Here is a 27416-nt window from a genome sequence, read left to right as displayed (position 1 = left end):
CAAAAAAACCAAACAAACCAAGAGTTATCCAGCAGTGAGAGCTGGAGGGTTGGGGTTCAGGACTTCTGGGTCCTCTTTGCAGGTCTCAGATATGGCCTGTTTGATGATGAGAGCTAAATCCATAGTCCAGGACTCCTGGGTTCTGCTCTTGGCTTTGAGACTGATTCATTGCATGGCACTAGGCAAATCACTTCCCCACTGTCTCTTCCCTCTGCCTGGGGCTCTCTCTTCAGCTCTCCTCTTATTCGTTCCCCCTCTCCTTCCTTTGTGTGTGTGTGTGTGTGTCACACAGCAGTCCTTCCCATGCCCTTCTTCTCTGCTTCTAGATGCATTTCTGATCCACTGTCTCTCTATCCTCCCCCTTCCTTTCCAGGACAAATGAGTTTGGATGATTCATCAGAAAGGAACAGTTTATTCCAAATGAGATTAGTTGTTTAAAATGGCATAGTTGGTTGGTTTGCCATATGACTCTAGGTACTGGCTGCTGATAGCAGCTGGAGCCTTGAAGGCAGACCAGGAGCAGGTTAGATTGGACAGAAACAAGTGGAAGGGAATTTAACTGACACCTGCGGGGAGGCAGCTGCAAACTTTACATATAAGTACTGTTCCAGCCATGCACTTCAGACACCCTCATAAGGACATACTCAATCAACTGACACAGGAAAACAAAGTGCAGCCAGGTATTGTGATGCAAGCAGGCAGATGCAGTTACACAAACAAGCATGCACACAAATGTGCCCAGACACACGCATGCAAACACATGGACATACCCACCAAGGAATACCCCCCCAACACACACAAGTATGCCTGCACAAACAAACACCAATATATGTACAAACACACAGACACACAAAACTGCAAACACACAAATGTACATACACACAGAGAAATGCCCTCATAGAAACATGCACACACAAATGCCCCCCCTACACATACATGCCATGAAAATATTGCACAACTGGGTGCCCACACACACACAAAGGAGGTGTCTGAAACAGCCAGTGGCTGAGGGTAGTGTTTTGGTCACATCCATCTCCCCCTTCCCAGACAGAGAGATGGTGCTTTCTGCTGTGCAGACAGACTGGGCTTCCAGAAGGCTGATTACCAGCTCAGTGTATATTGACCAAGGGCCAGTTGCAGGAGAGATGAAATCATTGCTGCTGGTGGATGGTGGTAGGGCTCTGTTCTGTCTGTGGCTGGAGCCAGAGGGTGTACCTGGGAACCCCAAAGCAATACACTGCTCTGGGGCAGGATTTCCCCCCCCATTTTTTGCATGCTAGGCTGAGCCCCAAGAGAAACAACGGGGCACTGGCAATCTGGCTGCCCAATGGTGTCAGCTGGCACAGCCCAGTCAGTCAAGGCACAGGGAGACGGCACCTCCAGATCCTGGGACAAAACCCTAGGAAACCCACGGCCTGTCCACAGACAGCATCACAACAACTGGCTGAACCCCTGTTAATCCACTAGGAGCTCTTCCTTCTACATCTCCAGGCCAGGGGTTGTGCAACTGGGCGCACACCACAGCCTGGAGGCAGCGTGAAATTCCGCCGGGTTCCTGGGAAAGATGGGGAACGCATGCAGGGTCCCAGCACAGGGTAGAGGAGGATGCTTCTCGCTGGGGACCAGAACGCTCTGAGTCTCTTGGTCTTTGCTCCCTCTCACCTTATCTAGCTTCTTCTGTTTTATTTGCTTGTTTAATGGCTTTGGCTGGAGCCCCAAATAGGCAAAGCTGCAGAGTAGGGGCGGGCCTTCTGGACCTGCTCAGACAGCTGGGGATGGCACATTCAAGCTGGACTCCTAGGTCCGATCCTGCTCTCGCTGAGGTCAGTGGCTGCAGGAGTTATGCTGGGATATGCTCCGGAGACGCTTTGTAAAGAGAGAGGAAAATCATTTGCAGGAAAACCTCCACAGTCCAGATCTCATCCCTTGACACCCATGTCTGCCAGCTCAGCCTATGGGGGCCTGTCCTGCCCCACAGCATAGGCTGCCCTACAGCTAAACACACACGTCATGGTGTCACCCATGGCAATAAACACAGGGCCTGATTCTCCACCAGTGACACGCCATTATCCAGTGTAATGGAGCAGGCTTTAAAGGAGAGGGTAACTAGGTTCATGAACTCAAACTAATTTTGTATCCCTTCAAAAATTAGCCTGAAAGAACCCAGGAGTCTGAAGCCCTGCTGGGCCCCAGCTTGAACCAGTGAATATGCGGGGCCTGATCCACTGTTGTCCTGCACCTCAGGCAAAGGATTATGTCAGCACAAAGTGGGTGCATAATGCAACCATTTTAATAGAACTCAGCACTGGTGTAAGTGGCTGCGCGAGGTGCAGAGCAATAAAGCAATAGAGAATCAGGGTCACAATGTCCCAGGCAAGATAGCAGAGCAGCTGATATGGGACTCGATTAATGAAGAACTAAAGGAGGGTAACGTAATTAAGGCCAATCAACATGGGTTTATGGAAGATAGATCCTGTCAGACTAACGATGTCTTTGTTTTAGAGGAGATTACAAGTTTGGTTGATAAAGGTATTAGTGTTGACATAATGTAAGGCGTCTGACTTGGTACCGCTCGATATTTTGATGAAAAAGCTATATAAACGATATAAAATCAACATGCCATATATTAAGTGGATTTAAAAACTGGCTAACTGAGAGATCTCAAAATGTAACTAAATGGGGAATCATCATCAAAGGGGTGTGTTTCCAGTAAGGTCCCTCGGGGATCGGTTCTTGGCTCTATGGTATTTCATATTTTTATCAGTGACCAGGAAGAAAGCATAAAATCGTCACTGAAAGTTTGCAGAGGACACACAAATTGGGGGAGTGGTAAATAATGCGATGGATAGGTCACTGATTCAGAGAGACTTGGATTGTTTGGTAAACTGGGTGCAAGCAAACTGTTTGAATACACCTAAATGTAAACGTATACATCTAAGAACAAATAAGGCAGGCCTTACTTGCAGGATGGGGGACTCTCTGGAAGCAGTGATGCTGAGGAAGAGTTGGGGGTCATGGTGGATAATGACCTGAACATGAGCTTCCAGTGTGAATCTGTGGCCAGAAGAGCAAATGTGATCCTGGGATGTATAAAGTAGGAATAGAAGATATTTTACCTCTTTATTTGGTACTGATGCCCCTGCTGCTGGAATCCTGTGTCCAGTTCTGGTGCCCGCAATTCAAGAAGGATGTTGATCAATTGGCAAGCGTTCAGAGAAGAGCTAGGAGAATGACTGAAGGATTAGAAAATCTGCCTTAAAATGATAGATTCAAGCAGCTCAATTTATTCATTTTACCAAAAAGAGAAGGTTAAGGGGTGACTTGATCCCAGTCTATAGCTATCTATGTGGGGAACAGATATTTAAAAACAGGCTCTTCATTTAGCAGAGAAAGCTAGAACATGGTCCAATGGTTAAAAGTTGAAGACAAAGTAGACAAATTCAGACTGGAAATAAGGTGCACATTTTTTAAAAGGGCGAGTAACTAACCAGGGGAACAATTACCCAGGGTCGTGGTGGATTCTCCATCACTGGCCATCTTTAAACCCAGATGGGATGTTTTTCTAAAAGCTCTGCTCTAGGAATTACTTTGGGGCAGGTCTTTAGCCTGAGTTACAAAGGAGGTCAGACTAGGTCCCTTCTGCCTCGGAATCTATGACTTCAGAGCTGGGCACGGAACCCCTGCTCTACCACCGCACACAGCTCCCCCCGCCCCCCCCGCCCCCATAAAGCCCAAAGCTCTGCAAGGCTCACCCCAGCTTCCATAAGAGGCGTAGTTCTAGCCTGGCTCAAAAGGTTATAAATAACAAGAGGCAAACCCTGATTCAAACTGCCCTGAATTTCAATCAGATCAGAATTTACAACTCTGCCCCATCTCTGATAAACGGAGATTGAAGCAGATGTTGCAAAATTCCACAGGCAACTCGGGAAGAAAAGGATGAGCCATGAGCTTCATCCAATCACCTTTTCAGGGTGCAACCCACCCCCCCCCTTTTGGTCACATTCCTGAACTGTATTTGGACCAGCACAATTGCAGCATGCAAATCAACTACAGCAAAGCGATGGAGGGCTGATGTTGCAATCCAACCACCCAGTGCCGTGCCGTGCCTGCCAGAACTGTTTGGAAAGGGAGCCGTAAGTGTCATAAACATTTAGACAATTTTCTAGGCTGTTACTCTGGCTACCGTGGGTTTGACACCATTGCCCTTTATGATTTTCATTAGAAAAATCCCATGGTTTCCTCCCTCCTTGTTAGTCTTACCCCATCCATCAAGCAAACACCAGGTGGGAGAGCAGTGACTCAGGCTGCAGACGGGACTCAGGGTTCAGATAACATTGTCCACAGCTGGGGATTCATGGGCCTGGATACCTTGGTGTTATCTGACCTTCCTGATTTGCGGGCGTAGCCTCAGAGCTGGTAATTACACTTCTCTCTGACCATCTGCATGGTGAAACTGATGCTTGTTCCGCAGAGTTGTGTACCGCAGCTGTGGGAAGATCAAGGCTGGCGTGTGTGGGGTTACAATACGCACAGGCAGAAGAAACAAACGGTTTTGTTTGGAGGCCAAACTCCACCTGTGTTCAGTAAATGTACTTAAACATGGTCAGCTTCACAGCTGCCATAAATCAATGGGAACATTCCAGTAGGGACCAAGTTTGGGCCCCAAGAAGAGGCCTGGTTTGGGACCAGAAGTGACCGAAATATAGGGTCTCTTTGTATGGCTTTTGGAGCTACTGGGCTTCCCTGAGTTGATCCCATCTGCACTGCAAGATGCAATTGGATCAGAACTGGCAGCTGTAGATGGGACCACCTGCTCTCCCTCTCTAACAGAGGCACAAAGGCCCCTGTTCTGTACAGATTTACACCATGTGGAAGGAGATGCAGCTGCCTGGCCATCCTAGCTCCAGCTCCATGCATGTGTTTTGCACTTCTTGCTCACCTGAATGGCGCAGGGCTCAAACCGGAGCCTGTCCTACAGTGAGGCTACCCTGCTCCACTTGTCTCTGGGATCCTGAAGATAGAGATGAGTGAGATTATCCACTGGATGGAATGTGGATCTTCTGCTTACCCGGAAGCTTTGTTTCTGTCCGACTGGGGTCCTAGTGGATTTACAGCCATTTTCCTCATACAAACATTTGGAGAAGCCATCCATAGGCAAATCCTGGCCCCTAGTAGACAGGTTCAGGATTATTTCTTTCCTGTGACTGGTTTATGTCATCAACTTGACTGAACAAAGTTTTAATATCAACCCCAATCAAAAGATCCTTAGGCAATAACTTCCTTACACCAGCTATAACTTCATGTTGAACACCATTTCATTCCATTCAAGATGGATTCTGGCTAAAGCCACGCTTACAGTAAACTCAGAGGATTACAACATTCACACTCTGATTTGGTAAATAATCTTCCTCTTTGACAAAATCTGTTTTAACAAGAGTGATGTCAGAAGCTGTAATTTGCCCTAAACAGCTTATCCCATTGACTTTTACATTCTCTGCACAAGTTATGGGGTTACCTTCACCCAAGCTCACAGTAAAAGTATTTACATAAAAGGTGGAAGTGTTGGGGTAAATTTGGTTACACACAGACAACTGTTTAGAATCAAACATACCAACATTGTGACAAACTGGATAGATTCCATCCCCATCTTTGTTGTTGAGAGGAACTGGTTTTTCACTATGATATAGTTCCTGTTGTTCCTTTATTCTTTTCAGTTGGAGCTTAAGTCTGTCTACTTTTGCCTTAGCTTCTAGTTCCTATGATCAAATATGCGCCATTCTTTGTTCATGTTCAAACCACAGGCACTCTCTTTCAGCAGCTTCTCCTTTCATATCAGCTATTTTTTGCTTTTGTTCAAGTTTGAGCCACTGGTTTCTTAGCACAAGCATTTTTGCTGGGTCTTCTTCCTCAGCACTAGCACTGAACAGATTTTTCAGTTCCTGGTCTGGGGCCTGTAGCCTATAGGATTAACCTGCTTGCTTCTCTCTCTCTTCTTATAGTTTAAATATTTTGGTTTGTTGTAGTAGGTTTATAGATTTGTATTACAGTAAATTTGGCTGTAATGCAAAGGGACCTACAGGCCATATCCTGTATGTTAAGCTAAGGTAAAGTTAGCATATCTATATTAGATCTTTTACCTAGATAAGTACCCACACATGTCTTAGACCTTTATCTAGACAGATAGATAATGGAAGAATGGTATAGGGGTTTCCAAGTTTGTACCCACAGAGTTAACAGGTACCCCACAAGGAAAAAACTGAAATGACTAAAAAGAATGTGTGAATGTCATCAATATGCACAAAGATGCTTGCCTATAGAGTAAGCACACCCCAATGTTCTGTGGGTGAGGAATGAAATTTGGGCATAGAGGAAGGATTTCTGGCACTTGTGCCCTATAAAAGAGGTGACCTACCTCGCTAGAGTATTTTATTTCTACTCTATGACACTACTAACTATTGGTAGGCCCTACTCATTCTCTTTCAAACTTTAAGTTCCAAGGAGACTAGGCTAAGCTTGGTTTCCCTAAGCGTTTGTTCTTAGTTTTTGATTTTAAGTTTAAGTTAGTCAAGTAAACCCTAAGTTAGCTTTGATAGGTCTTAGAATTAGGTTCTTCTAAGCACTGCATCTCTCACTCAAGAACTGAGAAACCTGAACCGTGAGGCTGGTCCTGTGTCTCTCACCACCAGGTTACTGAGGAAAGGTGTGAGTATATTAATCAAAGCTTTGTAGCATACATTACCATATGTATCTTTTGAATAGCAGTAATGCAATTGTAACTGATTATTTTACCATTTACTTACTATTTCATTGATTTTAATAAAAAGTCTTTAAGGCTATATCTGTCTCAGTGTGAGCTTCCTGTCATACCCCCGAGGGTCCTTTATAAATTCTGTGGAGCCTGATCCAGGACAAAAACTTTTATCTTCTGATCAAACAGATTGGCGAGCCTAAACCCCATACTATCCAAATAAATATTATTAACATCCTAAGGCAGGCAACAGGCCTTTTGCTTAAAATACATCCCTCTGTGTAAGCACAGTCTTTCCAGGCTTTTTCTGTCAGGATCTTGCTCCTGGGTCACCCACTGTAACTGATTTTTAACCCTTAAAGTCCCCAATGCCAAAATTAAATTTTGACAAGTGTGTGGTTCTGATCCAAAAACCCAATTAACCTGTGGTAATGTGTCTCCAAGCACAACTACGCCACTGACTGAGGTCCCCGTGGGGGCCAGCTATGGTCACTCAATTAGCGTGAACTGCAAAGAAAGGGGCAGCCAAACCCTAAAAAGCTGGTGGATTTTCCAATACTTAGTTTCATTAAGCCAGACTAAAACAGCTTCTTATTTACCTTACTGGTTACTCAGAAGTCCAAACAGTTCCCTTAAAGTGATCCAGCCTCAGGCCTCCATCCAGGTACCCACATCAAATCTGATGAAAATTTCTGTAAATTTTATTTCATCATATAAAAGAAAAGGTTCTACCAATCCAAGGATCGGACACGTTACCTCCCGGGTGAACAAAATGTTTCAGATCTTACCCAAAGATACGCTACAGCCAATTCTTAACTAAATGTTATTAAAAACGAGAGAATGGTTAAAAGATCAAAATACAGACAGACATGAGTTCAATTTGTTGAGGTGCAGATTCACAGCAGAAACTTTGCAACTACAAAGCTCTCCTTCAGAAATAGTTCATAGGTCATAGTCCACTGTCCAAATCTCATATTCAGGGCATAGCAGCATAATTGGGACCTCAGTCGTGCAACTCAAAACTTCCCCTGATGAAGCTTAAGCAGATCTGAGAGGACAGAATCAGGATCCAAAGATCTTTTATACAATTTCATGTCTTTTAAAAAGTTGGAGTTCCTCAGGTAACAAAAGGTAATTAGGATGATTTTGAAGGAGGTCCATCATCAGTACTTGCTACAGAATTAACATATGGCTATTCACAGTACAGTTCAAAGAGATAAATACTGAGATATCCTGTGTTTACAAATCATCTAAATGTTAGGATCTTTTGACCTCTGAATTGTCAGAATACAGCATAGTGAGGGACTGTTGATTACATTGTTGACCCTACTTATACATATGTAAAGACAAAACCACCAACATTATCTCCCCACACACCTTCTGAGGGTTATTTTGCAGGCTGTTTAATCCCTTCTAGCCATGCATCACACTGTCCCCTGCTAAAAGCAGGCAGATCAGCTGGGGAGGGTCAGACCTGCCAGCTTTCTTCCATCTGAGGTTCATGCTGCTCTTTATGAGGTCGGCATGATGCATTATTCAGCAGGACTCGCTTCCTGCCCAGATCTCACAGCTGACAAAAGGCAGATGTTCAGGGAGGAATGTGGACACTTCAGTCTTGGACCTCTTCACACGCCTCTGCCATGGGAGGGGGAAGAGTCGCCCTCTCCTGGGACACAAGAGGAATTCAGTCCCTTTGAAGTAAGGCCGGGGGCCTAGTCCTGTTACTCCCCAGATGGTGCGCTAGCCTGTCTCCAGCTTCCACCCACTCCACTAGGTGCTGTGGCATGAGAGCATGGGTCTGAGTCTCATTTAGTCCACTGCTGCCAGTGATTGCGGGGAGCTAAGGAGACTTTAACCCACCTTTGCACTCTGTATTCTGAGGCAGGGCTGGGCCCTGCCTGGCCCCATGTGTAACTTAGAGCAACCTCAGGGCTCCTCTAGTGCACTCTGTTTCCCAGGCACCATAGGAAACAGCAAATAGACGCAGTGCAGTGCACATGGGCCATGCTCCCTGCACCAGGGGCCCTTACATAGCAGCTGGGGAAGCCTCATGTGGAGAGCTGCACAAAGAGGCCATGGGATAACTAAGATCAGGCCTGCTGTGTCCTCTGGGATGAGGGCCCTAAAGTCATCAAAATATGGGTGCTGCTTTTGGACCTATTGGATGTCCCACAAGTGGTGCCATCATTGGGTCAGAAACCTACACCCCAGAGCGGGGAGAGACCCTCACACCCTTCTCCAGTGGAGAAAGGGGAATTCATTCTCCAGGCCAGACTCTCAGCTGGTGTAAATGGGTGTCACTCCTCTGACAATAGGGACTTACACCAGCTGAGGATCTAGACCTCTACATTCATTCGATCCTGGGGTAACTCTGACACCTGCCCCAGTCCTGGAACATCCCCGTCCTGCTGAGTCTCCGTACCAGTTCATGTTGCTCCCCCTCTCTGGGCTCGGATCCCAGTGGATAATTTGTGTGTGTTCCTCACTCCTTCCTCTCTCCCTTGTTTGTGCTTTATTTGGGGATTATTAACCATGGCTACAATAGCTTTTGTTTATACAGCGGGGATGGCGTCTCGGAAAATCAAGATGGGGGAGCGAGCCGGGGCGGAGGAAGGAAAGATGTGAGCCGCGAGGGAGGAAAGGGATGAGTTTAAAATAAAGCACCATCTGGATTTTCAGGTTGGAGGAGCCCGAGACCTTGGTGCTGCCTCAGGCCCACCTGCTTCTGTGCCATGCACAGTGCCCAAAAGAAACCAGAGTCCCCATGTCAGGGACAAAAATGCTCCTGTTCCACTCCTGGACCCCTCCTACAGGTGGGAGCTGTGGAACAGGGCTTAGCTGCAAAATCTGCTCCAACCAGCCTGTTTGGTGCTGCAGGGCAGGTGGGGTGTGGGGGAAGCCAGGAGCCCACTTTGGGAAGCAGGACTGGGCAGAACAGGTGTCTAGAATGTTGACTCAAGGGGTGACTGGGGCAGAGCCGGTAAAGCCATTAGCCCAGTGAGCCAACAGCTTCCTGGCTAATCTGAGCCAAGCAGGCACAAAGCAAAGGGGAGGCCGCTCAGTTAACCTGGATTCCATCTGAATGCTGGGTATAGCACCACAAGGAGGGGTGTCCTGGAAAGGGGCTAGCAGCTCGGAGGAAAGATAAAAGCTGCCTTGGAGAGCATTCTCAACAGAAAAAAAGGAGGTTTTGACGTGACCTAACCTCCCCACAGTAGCAGGTCTATTGAGTAGAGCTGACTCCTGCCCAGCTCTGGGAAGAGAGTAGGGTCTAGTGATTAGAGCAGGGGACTGGGAGGCAGGATTTCTAAGACCTGTTCCTGACTCTGCCACTGAATTGTTGTGTGACCTTGGGCATGTTACTCCTCTGTGCCTCATTTTCTCTGTCTGTCAAAGGAGAAGAATTTCACTGACCCAGCAATATTAAATGCTTGGAGGAAGGGGACAGGGACTAGCCACCCCAATGGAGACTATAAAGAGGAGGAAACGTGGAGGAAAGGATACCATATTTTCCCTGATGGTGGCACATCGCTTTGAAGGCTCTCACAATCCCACAACTGAGAAGGAGGCTGAGCTGGTTACAAAACTGACCTGGTTTAGAGGGGGAGTGAAGACACCTATAAAAACATTAAAAATATATTTATAACTGTAGCAGATCAAGCACTCACTACCTCCACACCTCCTGCTGGTCATCCAGGAATTATCTCCCTTCCAGTCCTCACAGCGTCTCCTACTGGCTGGTGTCTGTCCCACCTCAGGCCCCATATCCCTCCCACACCCCAGTGCCCCTTACCCTGGGGTTCTGCCCCACAGCAGTCCCCATGCTCTGGGTCTCCCCTCCTAGGGGAACCCCCAACGCCCACCTCACCTCAGTGGCGACTGCCAGTCATCATCATCTTGCCCCCATTCTCTGGGACAAACTTGCAGTCTGCAATGGCTACTCATCACTGGCAAGGAGGTTAGACCTGCTGCGTTTCTTGACCTAGCTGTCTCCCTGCAGCCCCAGTACCTCCTTTGGCCTTAGAATCATAGAATAACAGCCTCCAGAGGTCCCTTCCAACTCTATCTAGTCCAACCCCCTGCCCAGAGCAGGACCAATCCCAACTAAATCATCCCAGCCAGGGCTTTGTCAAGCCTGACCTTAAAAACTTCTAAGGAAGGGGATTCCACCACCTCCCTAGGTAACGCATTTCAGTGTTTCACCAACCTCCTAGTGAAAAAAGTTTTTCCTAATATCCAACCTAAACCTCCCCCACTGCAACTTGAGACCATTACTCCTTGTCCTGTCATCTGCTATCACTGAGATGAGTCTAGATCCATCCTCTTTGGATCCACCTTTCAGGTAGTTAAAAGCAGCTATCAAATCCCTCCTCCTTCTTCTCTTCCATAGAATGAACAATCCCAGTTCCCTCAGCCTCTCCTCATAACTCATGTGTTCCAGTCCCCTAATCATTTTTGTTGCCCTTCCTCCGATTTCTCCACATCCTTCTTGTAGTGTGGGGCCCAAAACTGGACACAGTACTCCAGATGAGGCCTCACCAATGTTGAATAGAGGGGAACGATCACATCCCTCCATCTGCTGGCAATGCTCCTACTTATACACCCCAAAATGCCATTGGCCTTCTTGGCAACAAGGGCACACTGTTGACTCATATCCAGCTTCTCGTCCACTGTCACCCCTAGGTCCTTCTCTGGAGAACTGCTGCCTAGCCATTCGGTCCCTAGTCTGTAGCGGTGCATTGGATTCTTCCGTCCTAAGTGCAGGACTCTGCACTTGTCCTTGTTGAACCTCATCAGATTTCTTTTGGCCCAATCCTCCAATTTGTCTAGGTCCCACTGTATCCTATCCCTACCCTCCAGCGTATCTACCACTCCTCCCAGTTTAGTGTCATCCGCAAAGTTGCTGAGGGTGCAATCCACACCATCCTCCAGATCATTAATGAAGATATTGAACAAAACCGGCCCCAGGACCAACCCTTGGGGCACTCCACTAGATACCGGCTGCCAACTAGACACGGAGCCATTGATCACTACCCATTGAGCCCGACAATCTAGCCAACTTTCTACCCACCTTGTAGTGCATCCATCAGCCCATACTTTAACTTGCTGACAAGAATACTGTGGGAGACCATGTCAAAAGCTTTGCTAAAGTCAAGGAATAACACGTCCACTGCTTTCCCTTCATCCACAGAAGATTAGCCTTTTTCCAATCTTCCAGGACTTCCCCCCCCGATTGCCATGAGTTTTCAAAGATAATGGCCAATGGCTCTGCAATCACATCCGCCAATTCCTTTAGCACTCTTGGATGCAACACATCCAGCCCCATGGACTTGTGCACATCCAGTTTTTCTAAATAGTCCCAAACCGCTTCTTCCTTCACAGAGGGCTGGCTACCTCCTCCCCATGCTGTGCTGCCTAGTGCAGTAGTCTGGGAGCTGACCTTGTTCATGAAGACAGAGGCAAAAAACAAACAAACAAAAAAACCCCACATTGAGTACATTAGCTTTTTCCACATCCTCTGTCACTAGGTTGCCTCCCTCATTTAGTAAGGGGCCCACACTTTCCTTGGCTTTCTTCTTATTGCCAACATACCTGAAGAAACCCTTCTTGTTACTCTTAACATCCCTCACTAGCTGCAACTCCAGGTGTGATTTAGCCTTCCTGATTCCATTCCTACATGCCCAAGCCATATTTATATACTCATCGCTGGACATTCAGCAAGGCCTCAACCTGGGGACTTCCTAGGCCAGAGCTCCCCTGCTCCAGGTACCTTGTACTCCTTCAGGCAGCTAGGTCCTTCCCCTTCAAAGGCTGGAATGAGACTGACCTAGTGCCTCCCTTAGCCCTTATATCAGGGCCAGCTGTGGCCTGACTGGGTGTGGCCACAGCTGTGGCCGCCTCCCCAGTCAGCCTACCCTTTTCCCTTAGGAGAGGGGTAACATCCCCGCTACAATAACAAATGGAAGAAGGAGAAATTTGATAGTAATAAATAAAAGAAGTTAGGAATTATAGAAAAAAATGGATAAGGGAAGCAAAAGGATCTAAGGAGAAATCTGTGGCCAGCAGAGTTAGGACAATAAGAAGGAGTTTTTAAAATATACTAGGAACAAAAAGATCCTGACAGTGGTATTGGTACTAGTTGGAAATGGGAGAATTCTCAATAATACAGCAGAAAAGCCAGAAGTATTCAATACATATTTTTATTCTGTATTCGGGAAAATCACTGATGATATACTCTCATCATATGGTGCTGATAACACTCTTTCCACTTCACTGGCGTCTGTGGAGGATGTTAAACAGAAGTTACTAAAGGTAGATATTTTTAAGTCAGCAAGTCCAGATAACTTGCATACAAGAGTTTTAAAAGAGCTGGCCGAGCAGCTCACTGGGCCATTAATATTGATCTTCAATAAATCTTGGAGAACTGAGGAAGTTACAGAAGACTGGAAGAAAGCTAATGTTGTGTCAACTTTTAAAAAGGGTAAATGGGATAATGGGTAATTATAGGCCGCTTAGCCTGACATGGATCCTGGGCAAGATAATGGAGCTGCTGATACAGGTCTTGATTACATGACCCTCCTTTAGTTCTTTATTAATTAATGCAAATCCACATGGGTTTATGGAAAATAGATCCTATCAAACTAACTTGATATCTTTTTTTGATGAGATTATGAGTTTGGTTGATAAAGGTCCTAGTGTTGATATAATATACCTAGATTTCTGTAAGGTGTTTTACTTGGTACCACATGCCATTTTGATTAAAAAGCTAGAAGGATATAAAATGAACATGGCACACATTAAATGGATTAAAACCCGGCTAAATGATAGGTCTCAAAATGTAACTGTAAACGGGGAATTGTCATTGAGTGGGTGTGTTTCCAGGGGGGTCCTCCAGGGTTCAGTTCTTGGCCCTACACTATTTAACAGTTTTACCAATGACCTTGAAGAAAACATAAAATCACCAATGATACTTGCAGATGACACAAACTTTGGGGGAGTGACAAAGAATGAAGAAGACAGATCACTGATTCAGAGCTACCCAGATCGGTTGGTAAACTGGGTGCAAGCAAACAATATGTGTTTTAATACGGCTTAATGTAAATGTATACGTCTGTAAACAATGTGGGCATGCGCCACAGGATGGAGGACTCTATCCTGGGAAGTAGTCACTCTGAAAAAGATGTGGGGGTCATGGTGGAAAATCAGCTGAACATAAGCTCCCAGTGTGATGCTGTGGCCAAGAGCAAATATGATCCTGCAGTGTATAAAGAGGGGAATGTCAAGTAGGAATGGAGAGGTTATTTTACCTCTGTATTTGTGTGGTGGGGTGTTCACCCCACACTTGTCCTGAAGGGGTTAATGTAGGCTAAGCCGGTGTGCCAATTAACCAGACAGGCCACAGCTGAGGGAATCAGGTGGCTGAAGTAATCAGACTGAATAATGAGAGAGCCCAGCTGAGAAGGAAGGAGCAGGGCTGAGTTTATAAAGACAGGAAGGTGGCTGTGGATAGAGGGCTGTAGGGAAGTGCACTGTCTGGGAGATGTTTTGGGGGCTGGTAATTCCAGAGAAGGGGGAGAGCCCAAAGGTTATGAAAGGCTTAGGGAAAAGGTAGTAAGGTCCACGATGGTGCAGACCTTGGTTGCTGTGGGTCTCTGAGCTGGACTCCGGAGCAAAGGGCAGGTCTGGTTTCCCCTACCAGCTCCTGAGGAAATGGCATAGAGCAGGCAGTGGAGAGCAGACTGCCTGGGACAGTGTGCCCTAAAAGACTTTGATACCCAAGACAGGGAGGACCCCAGTGACCTGGCCAGAGGGCCAAGTCATAATGAGGAAGCCGCAGCTTCTGGAGCGAGAGGGGTTGCAGGGTGAGAGGACGATGGGTGGCGAGACCACCAGAGGAGGGTACAGAATCTGGAAGGAGCTAATCCCCCACAGCGGCCAGAAGGAGCCACCCCGAGCGGTGAGTTGACCTGTGATAATTTGGCACTTGTGCAACTGCTTCTGGAATGCTGTGCCCAGGTCTGGTGCGCAGAATGGATGTTGATAAATTGGGGAGGATTCAGAGAGGAGCCATGAGAATTATTAAAGGGTTACAAAACCTGCCTTATAATGATAGACTCAAGCAGCTCAATCTAACGTTAAGCCATGATATGATCACAGTCTACAAGTATCTACATGGGGAACAGATATTTAATAACAGGCTCTTCAGTCTAGTGGAGAAAGGTAGAACCCGATCCAATGTCTGGAAGTTGAAGCGAGACAAATTCAGATGGAAAATAAGGTGTAAATGTTTAACAATGAGGGTCACTAACCACTGGAACAATTTGCCAAGGGTGATGGCGGATTCTCCACCACTGGCCATTTTGAAATCCTGATGGGATGTAATTTCTAAAAGCTCTGCTCTGGGAATTATTCGGGGGCAGTTCTCTGGCCTGTGCTATACAGGGTCAGGCTAGACGATCCCAACGGTGCCTTCTGGCCTTGAATCTGTGCAAGTGCTTCCCTAACAATAACCAAGCATCCGGCCACTTCACAGCTAGGGAAAGGAAGGCACAAAGGGGGAAGTGATTTGCCAGGGCTTCAGTGAGAGAACCAGGAAGAGAACCCCAGAGTCAGCTTGTCCAGTGTCCTTAAGAGGCACCTGCTGTCCTGGGATGGATCCATCCAGCTTGCCGAGTCGCTGCAGAGAAGGCTTTTGAAGCAGAGAATGGGCCAGAAAGTCCCACAGGAAATGAACTGGTGCTGGGGGGAGAGCAGGGGAAGAGTCTCTCCCCCCCACCCCTCCTGGCTATTTTTAACTTCCCTTTTCCTTTGCAAAACTTCTGAGTTCATCTCTCCTTTTAGCTCATGCCCAAGAAAAGGCTCCCATTGTCTGGAGCCGGACAGGGTCGCTGAGACAATTACTTGCCTTCACAATGGCCGGGATTATACTGCCAGCTGGGGCGGGTGCCAGGGGAGGGGAGGTCCCCAGCTGGAGCAGCTGCCTCCCAGATTCTCCCTCTTCATGTGCTAATTAACTAATTAATCCAAATAAATAAGACTGGTTGGGGGGGGGGGAGGGGAAGCAAGGGCGGGAGGCAGGGCTCTGGGGCAAGCAGTGATTGCAGCAGACAGGGAAAGTGAGGCAGAGGCCCAGGTGGCAGGCTGGATGCTGGGGACATTCATTTCCATTACTGGAAATCCCTAGGCTCCGGATAAGATGGGACAGGGTGTCGCTGTCAATTAGTGTCTGGTGTGGTTCTGAGCTGCTCACCGCTTGCTGAGCATACACCGGGGAGGATCAAGGTCTGATTAAACAGGCCGGTGTCTCCCGGGTCCAAGGAAGGAGGGCACCCCGGCCCCAGAATATTTTATTTTCAGTTATCACCAGCACCATGGATTGCTTCCCTAGCACTTCCTCCCTCCTTGCTTCTACACAGGCAGCATTGCCTAGGAGCTAGAGCATGGAACAAGGAGCCAGAGAACGGCCTCTAGTGGCAAGACGCTAGGACTTCTGGGTTCTATTCCCAGCTCTGCCATTAGCTCAGTGATCAGGTGACACACATGTCCCCTCCCTGGGCTTCAGAAGAGCGAAGCATCATTGATCATGTTGGTTCCCAGATGCTGGCCTGACCTATCCCTGAGTGCCGCTTGGAGGGTCACACCTACATCCAGAGCAATCCTGTGGAGCTGGGACGAGTGGCACCGGGAGGTATCTTTGCCCCATGGTGCTGTGTTTCCCAGACTGATCTGTCCGTCTGTCCTGCACTCCACACACTGTCATCAGAGCTGCTTCTTAGGGTACATCTATACTGCAAAAAACACCCGTTTGGCAGCGAGTCTCAGAGCTCGGGTCAGCTGCCTTGGGCTTGTGCTGTGGGGCTAACAATGGTAGTGTAGACATTTGGGCTTGGGCTGGAGCCCAGGTTCGGAGACCATCTCCTATAAATAGCAGCAAGAGGCTGGGACACCAGGCAAAGCTGCAGGTACCAACATGGGGTATGTTCTGGGCTCCTCCTCTCCGCTGCCCGTCAGAGCTCAGGAGAGTGTTAAGGCAGCTGATGGTTGTAATGGCTGGTGGGCCAGGGAGTTCTGTGTGTCTGGCTTCACACCATCACCTATTCATCAGCAGCCCCCTGGCTGTGACCACAGGGAAAGTGACAGCTGGGGGAGCCAGGGCCATGGCTGGATGAGCCTGATGCCTTTGGGTCAGGGGCTTAAATCAAACTGCCTGGTGCTATTCTGATCCCCGTGCTGCATGTCCAGACTTCCCCCCTGGCACCTCTGCTTACCTCCGATCACTCTTCCGCAGGGTGTATTCTGTGCCCTGGGTCTCAGTTACAGGGCACGTCTCCCATCCCAGAGGCCTCGCGGCTAGTGGATCTGCTGGCCCAGTGGCCAGAGCTTGTCACTGGACTGCTTGTGCCAGACTGGGGACAAAAGGAATAAAGCTTAATTTGGCAGGAAAGAAAAATGGAGCCGGTGGCAGGGACAGCAGCAGCAATGGTGGGGGGATGGTGGGGTGGGGTTGGGGTGGTGGAAGGGGCTTTGCCCCCCAGGACTAGCTCTATTCTCAAGCCTTGCTGATTGCTCCAGGCAGCAGGAACACAGCCCCTTAAGCCCACTGAGGTAGAACCTCTGACATCCTCTGTCCCCTCTCCAAATCCTTCCTGCTGCCGCTGATCCAGAGTGGACTGTGTGCCCTGCCCGGCTCCATCCTCTCCAGGTGCCAGATCCCTTTATTAAGGTCCATTGCGTTGGCAGGCTTGGGTTTGGAACATACTCACAACAGCCCCTGGTCTTTGCTGTCCCTAGGTCTGAGTTTCCTTGCAGGGCTTCATTCTGTCTGATATCCTGGGAAGGCAGGTTTTGCATCATGCTCTGGGCTGGAGCAGATTGGAGGCAGCCTGGTTAAATTCACCAGCTTAGGGCAAGTTGGGGTGTTTTTTATAGGCTGGTGAAATAGTCAAGATGGGGTGTAAGGGCTGGGCAATTTCCTGGTGGCTTTGCCAGGCTGATTCCCACACTCCTCCCCAGCGAAGACTCATCAAAGGACATGCTGACTAGTGAGAAGGAGAGGGCTCCAGCCAGCACTCCGCTCACAGCACTTAGCTCTCCCCTGAACATGCATTCACAGTGACTACCTAACTCCTCTCCAGCCTGTTTCCCCTGCAGATCCCCTCGTGCTTTATAAAGGCAGGTCACCACCATCGCAGAGGGGGAAACTGAGGCACAGAGAGGGGTAGTTTGTTGCCAAGGGCCACCCAGTGAGTCAGTGTCAGAGTGGGAAGCCATACCCAGGGCTCTAGAGTCGCAGTCCGATGCTTGAGCCCCTGGGCCGTGCTGTGGCCCTTTTATCTCTACTCAATTATCCTGTTTATGGCTAAGGTTTTGCAGCTGCTCCCGGCCCCACTCTGGTCACTGAGGCCAGACCTAGTTATGACCCCTGTGGCCTAGAGACATCCTCTCAGCTTAACAGCTAATATCTCAGGCCAGTGAACTTTAGGAAACCATCAGATGGGCTGTAAAAAGGGGCAGAGGGGAACGGAAGCCCACTGGCTCGGAAGAGCGGGATTTACCCAGGCAGGTTATTCCCATGGATTTTGCATGCTTTTCCCAGCGTTCTTTGGAGAATTTCCAGACAGGATATCAGTACCCCAGCTGCCCCTGCTTCAAAAACCTTGCTCTGGAAAGCTGCCATTCGGAGCTGTGGCCGGCAGAGATCCCCAAGGCTGCCAGTCTGAATAAAGGTGCAGGAGGAAGGAAAGCCCATTCTTTTCCTGGAAAAGACAGATCCTATCACCTTTATTCTGGGGATCCTCTATAAGGGCCTGACCCTGCATGGAGTTGTTGAGCACCCTCCATTCCCACAGACCCCAAAGAACTGAGGGTGCTCAGCACCTTGCAGGACTGGGCCCTAAATCAACTGCATATAATTTTCTTCTTTGCATCCTATCCTAACTTGTTGTGCCTCATGGCCGTGGAGCTGTTAAAACAGCTACCATGTCCCACTCCAGAGGTGGCTGCATCTTAGTGGTGGGTGAAGGGATTCCTGTACCTTGGGGCTCACCTCTTGGATGACAGGTGCTGGTGAAAGTAAGGCCCTGAGAAATGAAAGGCTTCTCCATGGGTCTGGTTCCCTCTCACCTGCACTGGTGTAAACTGGAAGCAAATCCAACAGGGACCAGGCTGCCCGCACACCTCTCTCCCCACAACCAAGGCTCTCAGTAGGCTTGTTTCAACGTCAACACCATGCTGTGTTGCCGCTGGGTCGCCCCTGGGCCTGCCCCAAAGAGCAGTGAGATCATCCTAAGTATCTCTGCTCACATCCATAGAGGAAACAGGAAAACAGGGGCTTCCCCAGTCCCAGAGCAGATACAGCACAATCACCCATTGTTTTAAACAAGTGAGGAAAAAATGAACCCTGCTGCACTATGCTTAAGAGGCAGGGATCTAGGAGAAGCTTTTTCCCACCCCCTGGGACATGTTCACAAGTAATAGGGGAGGGAGAATTCCGGAGGAGAACTGAACTCAAAGCGGCCAACCCCAAACTCGTCTGGCAGGGTGAGATCGGCCAGTGCTTTGCTGGCTCTCTGCTCCTCCAAAGCATTGCAGGGAAGCTGTGATGGGGAGGGAAGGGATGGCTTGTGTGTGTGTTATCCCCTCTCCAGCAGCGTGTGCATCTGATGTGAGGAGTGCCGCTTGCCCTGAGCAGAGATCCAGCAGAGTTGGAAGCTGCACATGGATCGAGGAGCTGGGACAGAATTGCTAACGGGATGGAGCAAGGAGACTCATGCCCAGGCTGGAGCTGAGCAGCTGGATTTTCACGCAAGAATAATTCATAATAAATGGAGTTTATGGCCACTATCCTGCAGCAGATCCCTGACGCCCCTGGAGTTACACAGCAATATAAACCAGAGAGAATGACAGCTCTGGCCCAGGGGGATTCATTCAATGTAACCCTTTCAGCCTCGGATGGTTAAAACTTTGGGGTCCTAGTGAAAATCAGGGAAAGACGAGATTCCGTAGATGGGCCCCAGGAGCTAGATTCACCTCTCCAGGCAGAGCGTGTGCTACGAGCAGCGCAGTTCCATGCATCCTGCCCAGCACAGGATGGAGGAGCACAGGGCCCCTCACCAGGAAGTCCCGTCTTTGGTGCTTTGGACAATGCTTTGGTTTCCTCTGAGGATCTCATTCATCATCCATCAGGATTTGTTGGAAGTTCCAATCTCCGGCCCTTTGTTCAGGCTCATTCTTCCCATTCCTCTGACATCCCCCAGCTCATTCCAAGCATCCCTGCTGAGCTCTGCCCAGGGCGTGACCCGAAGGCACCCATAACCCAGACAGCTGGCTGCAGGCATGGATCAGGGCTCAGAATTTCATCAGGCCAAGATCCAGAGGGGCTGGTTCTTACCCCAGCTTTGCGGTCCACCAACAGTGCCCTCAATATGAGCAGTAGCTAGAGTGAAGTGTAGAGCAAGCTGGGTCTAGGCAAGTTTCCCCCCCAACAGCTCTTCCAGTGCCCCCTGATCCTGATACACTATTCCAGCTCTGCCTGTGCCCCATAACCATGCCCTCCACACCTCAGTGCCACTAGGGAGATGTTCTTCTGCAGATGAGGTATAGAAGTGGGGTCCTGAAGGCTTGACTCTTCAAAAGTAATGCTTATACTGAGCCCTTCTATTGCACGCTGCATCCAGGCATCTCAGGGCTGTATCAACATCCCCATTTTACAGTGGGAGAAACTGAGGCAGGGAGCGGTGACTTCCCCAAGGTCACACAGTAAGTCAGTGGCAGAACTGGGAACTGAGCACAGATCTCCTGATTCCAGAGCCGGCGTATCCGAGCTCCTTGCGAAGCTTCAGCCAGAGACAAGCGGCTTCATTTCTTGTCTGAAACAATTACACAGCGAGCTGCTGAACAGCTGCCCTGTTCCACCCCCAGAGGTGGCTGCATTGCAGAGGCAGGGTCAGTCTCACCACCCCTTACCTAGCAACATCTCTGTGAGCTGGGACTAAGGTTTACAAAGTGCTCGGAAGATGAAACGTTCTATGTACAGGGGGTGCTGAGAGCCATTGAACCAAATTGCAAACCCTGGGTAGGATGGAAACCACCTGAAGCCAGGGGGTGCTGCAGCACCCTCAGCACCCGTAGTTCCAGCACCTATGTCTATGTACGTGTTAAAACCAGGCGATCACCAGTCTGCCCAGGGAGTCCCAGTTTCCCTGCTCTCCTGGGGCTCAGCCATAGCTGCTGTGAGCTGGAACTCCAGCTACCCATCATGCCAGCTGAGCTCTGGGTCTGTTTCACTGGCCTGCTCACGTCCAAATGAGCGTAAATGACTTCTAATGAGGTTAGGGGAGGCTAATTATTTTGTTTGGCCTGGAGAACAGGGAGCGGTGAGTTCATTCAGTTCTTGTGGGTGGCTGTAATCGCGTTAGAGCTGTGCGGGGCACATGGGGTCGATGGGCTATATCCAGAGAGGCGGGCCAGGGGCTAGCGCCTGCTACTGCTGTCGATTCCTTTCCCAAGGCAAATCAGCGTGACCTCCAGCAACTGCCTAGCACGGCCTGCAATAAGCAGAGCTAGCTCAGCAACCTCTGAGTCAGGCTGAGAACTCGGAGACGTGGAGGAATTCGGGGAGGGGACTCGGTGCTGGGCTATAATGGAGGTGACACAAAGGAACTTCAGTGACAGGGGTTTCCAGGCAGATGGGATGCAGTCAGAGCTTAGCAACAGGGATTCCTGGATGCTGTGATCTACTTCTTGTGATGCAGTCATCAGCGACAGGGATTCCCAGACGCTGCAGCGTACTGGCGGACGGTGGGAATACAGTCAGTGCCTTCGAGCCGGCAGTTCCTTCGTGCTGGGATACAGCAGTCAGTACCAGGCTGTCTCTGCCCTAGAGCGGCTCCCAGCCCCCTCTCTCCGAGGGGTGACGCGCCCCCATTGGAGGAAGGAGGTGTCAGCACAGTCGAAGCAGCCAGGTGCCACCTTCTTCCCTCCCTTTCCAACGGAAGGATGGTGCACGCCTGCCCCCCTGGGCCTGGGCCGCAGCTACAGTGACCCCGCATTTGCTAAAGGGGTTTTGGCACCCACACAGACTGGGGAGTGGCGATTCTGGCTCTAGCACTGCCTGATGTCAGGAGGGACAGGGAGACTGGGCTGTGGGCAGGAGATGTGGCCATGGAGGAGCTAGGCACAATGAGCAGAGGGTCCATCACGACTGGCTCCCAGAAGAAAGAGGTGGGAGGGGGAGGAGAGGTAAGGAGACAGGAGGGAAGCAGGTGCAGCGAGGGATGGGCTGACATGGTGCCTGCTCGTCCCAGGACAACTCGTCTCCCACTTCCCCAGCTCAGGGGCCTGAACAAGTCAGCGAATGAACCAACAGAGGCTGCCTCAGATTTTTGAAAAAATTGTTAGAAATCCAAACATGACCAGAAATGCTCAAAATATCTCCATGTATCCCCCTCCCATGGGGAGCCAGGCCCCCAGAGCGGGCGTGAGCCTTGAGGGAACGAGACACACACAGCCGGAGAGAACCCAGGGAGGACACACCCATGTACATGCACGCACCCCCCCGCAGAATGCCACACGCAGGAAGAGAAGGAGCACAGAAGGGGTGGAAAGAGGATGTGGGGAACGCAAGGTGAAAGCCTGAGCAGCAGAAGGGAACCCTGGGGAGGAGGAGAGTGGAGGATCCAGAGGGACGGGGGTGAGAGAGGGTAGGTTTTGCTGCTCCAGTAATTAAGACAATGATCCTGAAGGTGACCAGCATTAAAAAGCGCCCAGGAGTTAACTCCGCGCTGTTTGGGTTTGTTCAGGGGCTGGCACAAGGCCTGGGGCAAGTGGCAGTGCTGGCTAGTGAAATCCTGGAAGCAGCTAGTGAAGGGCAGAGTACTAGGACAGGACACTGCTCATTTGGACAAAGCATTTCGAGATTGGACTCGGCCCGTCACAAGCCCCTTTCCCCTTTAGGATGGCAAAACACTTCAACAGCCCGGGCACATTTTGGCACTATCCCCGTTCCATAGCTGGGTAAACAGAGGCACTGGAAGAGGTGGCAAGTCCTGCATCAAGGTGACCCAGCACCAGAGCCACAAATAGAACCCAGGAGTCCTGGCTTCCAGCCCCAGCTGTAACCACTAGCACTTCCCAGAGGTGAGAGAACCCAGGAGTCCCACCTCTCAGTCCTGGACATGAGTAGATTATGCTCCCTGTCAATATTACCAGCAATGCCTCCTAATGCCTGGTACCTCTTGGCCAGTCTAGGGAGTGGCAGTGCAGAGCAGCTCCTCGGGCTGAATAGCTGCGGCCCCCGGATTGCTCATAGCCAGGAGTGCAGCCAGCTCCATGGATAACTTTCCCATGGCTCATCCAGTTCGCTGCTTTCCCCTTCCTTAAAAAGCATTGGGCTCCAGGTCTCGCACACAGAGCTAACGGCTTGTCGTCACCGGCTCCAAAGCCTGAGGAGCCTGGAATGCGTCTCCCGGGAAGGCTCAGGCTCCGTTTGCAGTTTGCTGTGCAACCTCTGAACCTGCAGTGGGGAGCAGGGGAGTGTTGTGTTGGGAACCAGGGGCTGGAATGTCAGCACAGTCCCTTGGGGTGAGCCTCTGGCACAGCCAGGGTGGCATGGGGCTTATTTTGGATACTGGGGAATTAAAGTAAAAATATCCTTCCCAGCAGCCAATGCTGAGCCTCTGCTGCCAGACCCAGAGACCGTGGGTTCTTCTGACTGCAGGAGCAGTTGGAAGCTGGCCATAAATGTAATGCTTGTGATGAGAAGCTGATAACATTGGCTAGAGCCAGGCGATGCCGCAGGCAGGCAATGTGCAAGCTCCCCCGCTCCCCCCCCCCCCGCTCTGTAAATACACCTCAACCCCCACCTGCTATTATTCCAGTCCTGGGTCCTCCACACATCTCTGCCAGCGCACCTCAACCCTGACCTGAAGCCCCCCTTGGTAGTCCAGGCCTGGCCTTCCACGCACCCCAACACTCCTGCTATTTTTGCTTCTCTAATCTGTCACTTCCAGTTGTGCCCGACAGGGCAGGGATTCTGCGACAAGCACAGACCTCCCCTGTGACTAGGATGAGAACTCACTACACTCATGTCGCTGGTGATCTTAACAATACATTAAACCCAGCTCTCCTGAGGCACATGCCTGATGAGTTAACACCCCTTCTACCACCCCGATCCTGCCACCCTCTCCCTTTCTCCTTCAGCTGGCTGAGCACCACCCTCTCACAGAGGAGATCCAGAGATTGCAGCACGCTGCTGGGATGACAATACTGGTGCCATGTGATCAGATACCATGGTGATGGGCTTGGTGTGAGAACCTGAAGAGAACAGAATTCCAGCTGGTCATCAAGCCCTGGCAGTTACCCACTAGTTCTGCCCCAGTCCCTTAGGCTGGGGTCACATGTTGACCCCCATTACTGGAAATCCAGCTTCCCCACCAGTCACTTTGCAGGCCTCTGATCACTGTTCTGTTGGGTCCCCCAGCAACACCACCAGCCTGAAGTCCAGCAAACAATGCAGCCTCCAATTCTGCTTCATCTTAACCTACTGGCCATCCAGACAGGGACCCATAAGCTGCAGAGTCCTTCCCCCCAGCCCAGCAGGTTCTCAGACACTGATCCAAGACGAGAGCGGCCTCTGCGGCAGCTCCCCACCACCTCATCCTCTCTCTCTCCTTTGTTCAATCGCTCTGCAAACCTGCCCCGGAGCGGTCATTGAATACAAGGAGTCCTGAGTGGAGATCACCCTTGGGACCCCCCATAGCAAAACACCTGGCTCGCTGGCTTCCCTGCAGCCCCAGACACATCCTCCTGCACCGCCTGACATTACGAAGGCTGAAAATATTCCCAAGCACAGTGGGAACGGCGGCAGCTGCAAACCTGCCTGAGCGGCACACAGGCCACCGAGGGGCTGCGCACAGCAGGGCAGAGCCAGTGCCACGCTTCGGTGTTCCTAGAAGGACGAACTTTATAACTGTGTGGCACAGGGTTGAGGTCATGCTCCATAGAACAGTCCTGCCGCCAGCTGCCCTCAGATTGCAGGGGGCGGCTCAGACCAGCATGCAAGCTTCAAAGCTGACCTCCCCCTTTCTTTATGTGCATCTGCAGAGCTCCCCATTTCTCACCCCTCCCCAGGACAAACGCTTTCTAAACTGATGCCCATGCCAGCAGAGCTCCTGAACAGACCCCACAGTAACAAGCCATCACGCCCAGGCCTCATGAGCACCCCTGTCAACCACAATGTAAAGCAACTACGAGCTTCATTTTTAGAGACAAGCCTAAACCGTTATCCCAGATCCAAACATCCCCAGATTGTACAGATAGGGAAATTGATGCATGAGAAGAGGATGTAACTTGCCCCAAGATCAATCAGCATGTCAGCAACACAGCTGGGAGTAGAACCTAGGAGTCCTGACTCCCAGACCTGTGATAACCACTTGACTACACTGCTGCCCTTTAATTACCTGTGGCGCTTTGAAGCCCAGGGAGGCTCATGCGAACCAGCAACAGGTTCAGAGAAAGCTACCCTGGGGCAGTTGTCCCTGGTCATGGGGCTAAGCTTTGCTCTCTGGTTGTTTTGCATCAGCATCTTGCATACCCTCTAATCCTCAGCCGAGGATGCTACATAGGGTGACCAGGTGTCCCGTTTTTAAAGGGACAGTCCTGTTTTCTGGGACTTTTTCTTATATAGGACAGTGGGTGGGGGGTAATAGGAGCCTGTTTTTTCACAGTTGCTATCTGGTCACCCTAATGCTACAGGAGTAGGGCTTGTCAGAGCTCAGGGCAAGGGGAGGAAACGCAGGACAGCACGTTAACAAGCAGCCCTGAGCTCGGGGTATCTGGTTTTAGCAGGCCGAATACATTCTGTTAAATCTATTAAAACCTGGCTTCTCCCAGAGAGCCGGGGCTTTGGAGAAAGAGCACCTGTGTAAACAGAACACAAACAGCTCCTCATCATGGAAAAACCCAACCCCAGCAGTGCCATGGGACAGCCCAGGCAACACAGGGGTGAAAATCACAGGGTTGGAGTGATGGGGGCAGCTGCTAGAGGTTTGCACGGCAGGACAAAACTGAAGCCAAGAAATTATTCTAGCACATGACATCGGGTCGCAATTAACCCCTTAGTTTCCCTCTGCAACATTTCCCCTCCCCCACATATTTTGCACAGGGGAGGGGCAAGGAATTCAGGGGCGAGAGGTGAAGAATGTGGAGAGACGATGCAAAATGTTGCAACACACGGATTCCCCCCCCCACACCTCCCCAAGCTGTATTCCAGGATTTGTTGTTTTTTGCAAGCAAGATTTTGCAGGATATGAGAGGTTGCCTGTGTAGTTTGGGTTGGTTGGAGACCACCTGAGGCTGACCCCAGTCACAGCCATTTGAGAGGAACTTTGTCAGCATCGATCTGTATATGTTAAAAATAATAATTCCTTCTTGTGTTGAGATGATTAAAAGCAAAGCAATTTTAACGTCTGCTTTGCTTTCTTTCCAGTTCATGCTTGCTGCTCAACCACCACCCCTAACGAGAGGCAGAACGGGCTCTTGATAGGGGCAGTGGGCTGAGAATTGGGAAATCAGTCCCATTAGGATTTGTATTGCACTTGCAGTGATAAGGCAGAGGCTCAGGATGGCCAAGGTGAGAGGCCCGTGGTCCTGAGGCAGCCTGGTCTGGTACAATCAGGGGCACCTCTTCTGTGACACGGCCATATTATGGCCATTACATGTGCTGCCGGGATCTGTGGCTGGGGATCCCAGGGCAGGGTGGGGGAAGGCACCTCTCCTCAGGGAAGGGAATAAAGAGGGGTAGCTGCCCTTGTCTTGGGGGAAGTAAAGGCGGGCTTTGGGGGTGGGAATAAATGGGGTGCTGCCTTTACTCCCTAGGGGGAATAAACGAAGACCCAGGGGAATGGGTCTTCGACACTAGTGAGGCCTCATCTGGAGTACTGTGTCCAGTTTTGGGCCCCACACAACAAGAAGGATGTGGAAAAATTGGAAAGAGTCCAGCGGAGGGCAACAAAAATGATTAGGGGACTGGAACATATGAGTTATGAGGAGAGGCTGAGGGAACTGGGGATGTTTAGTCTAAGGAAGAGAAGAATGAGGGGGGATTTGATAGCTGCTTTCAACTACCTGAAAGGGGGTTCCAAAGAGGATGGATCTAGACTGTTCTCAGTGGTAGCAGATGACAGAACAAGGAGTAATCGTCTCAAGTCGCAGTGGGGGAGATTTAGGCTGGATATTAGGAAAAACTTTTGCACTAGGAGGTTGGTGAAACACTGGAATGCGTTACCTAGGGAGGTGGTGGAATCTCTTTCCTTAGATATTTTTAAGGTCAGGCTTGACAAAGCCCTGGCTGGGATGATTTAATTGGGGATCCGTCCTGCTTTGAGCAGGGGGTTGGACTAGATGACCTCCTCAGGTCCCGTCCAACCCGGAAAGTCTATGATTCTATGAATGGGAGGGAGGCACCATTCCCTACCCTTGGTGGGGGGGGGGGTGTACCCATGGGAATAGAGGGGAGTTGTGACCCAGGAACTGGCAGAGGGCACTGTGACGCTTCTCAGGGCAGCCAGGGCTGTGAGTCACCTTGTTGCCACCTGCCTCCAGTGTGTGGGGTTCTTGCCTGTGCCAGCTGGGTGTTAGCTCAAGCACGCTCCTCTGGGCTACACCAGTC

General features: G+C 50.1%; 1 long non-coding RNA gene across 1 annotated transcript; it reads right to left on the bottom strand.

The window, feature by feature from the left end:
* Positions 1-4385: 4385 nt before the first annotated feature.
* Positions 4386-17095, bottom strand: LOC141976041 (uncharacterized). Its single transcript, XR_012636050.1, has 3 exons — positions 17017-17095; positions 4940-5011; positions 4386-4486 (listed from the first exon to the last, which is right to left on the bottom strand). It is a non-coding gene; the product is annotated as an uncharacterized LOC141976041 (long non-coding RNA).
* Between the last annotated feature and the right edge of the window lie 10321 nt (positions 17096-27416).

The sequence above is a fragment of the Natator depressus genome, chromosome 22 (assembly GCF_965152275.1).
Source record: "Natator depressus isolate rNatDep1 chromosome 22, rNatDep2.hap1, whole genome shotgun sequence".
NCBI lineage: Eukaryota > Metazoa > Chordata > Testudines > Cheloniidae > Natator > Natator depressus.
Note: the sequence above shows the minus strand (reverse complement) of the source record. Positions and strands in the feature narration are given on the sequence as shown.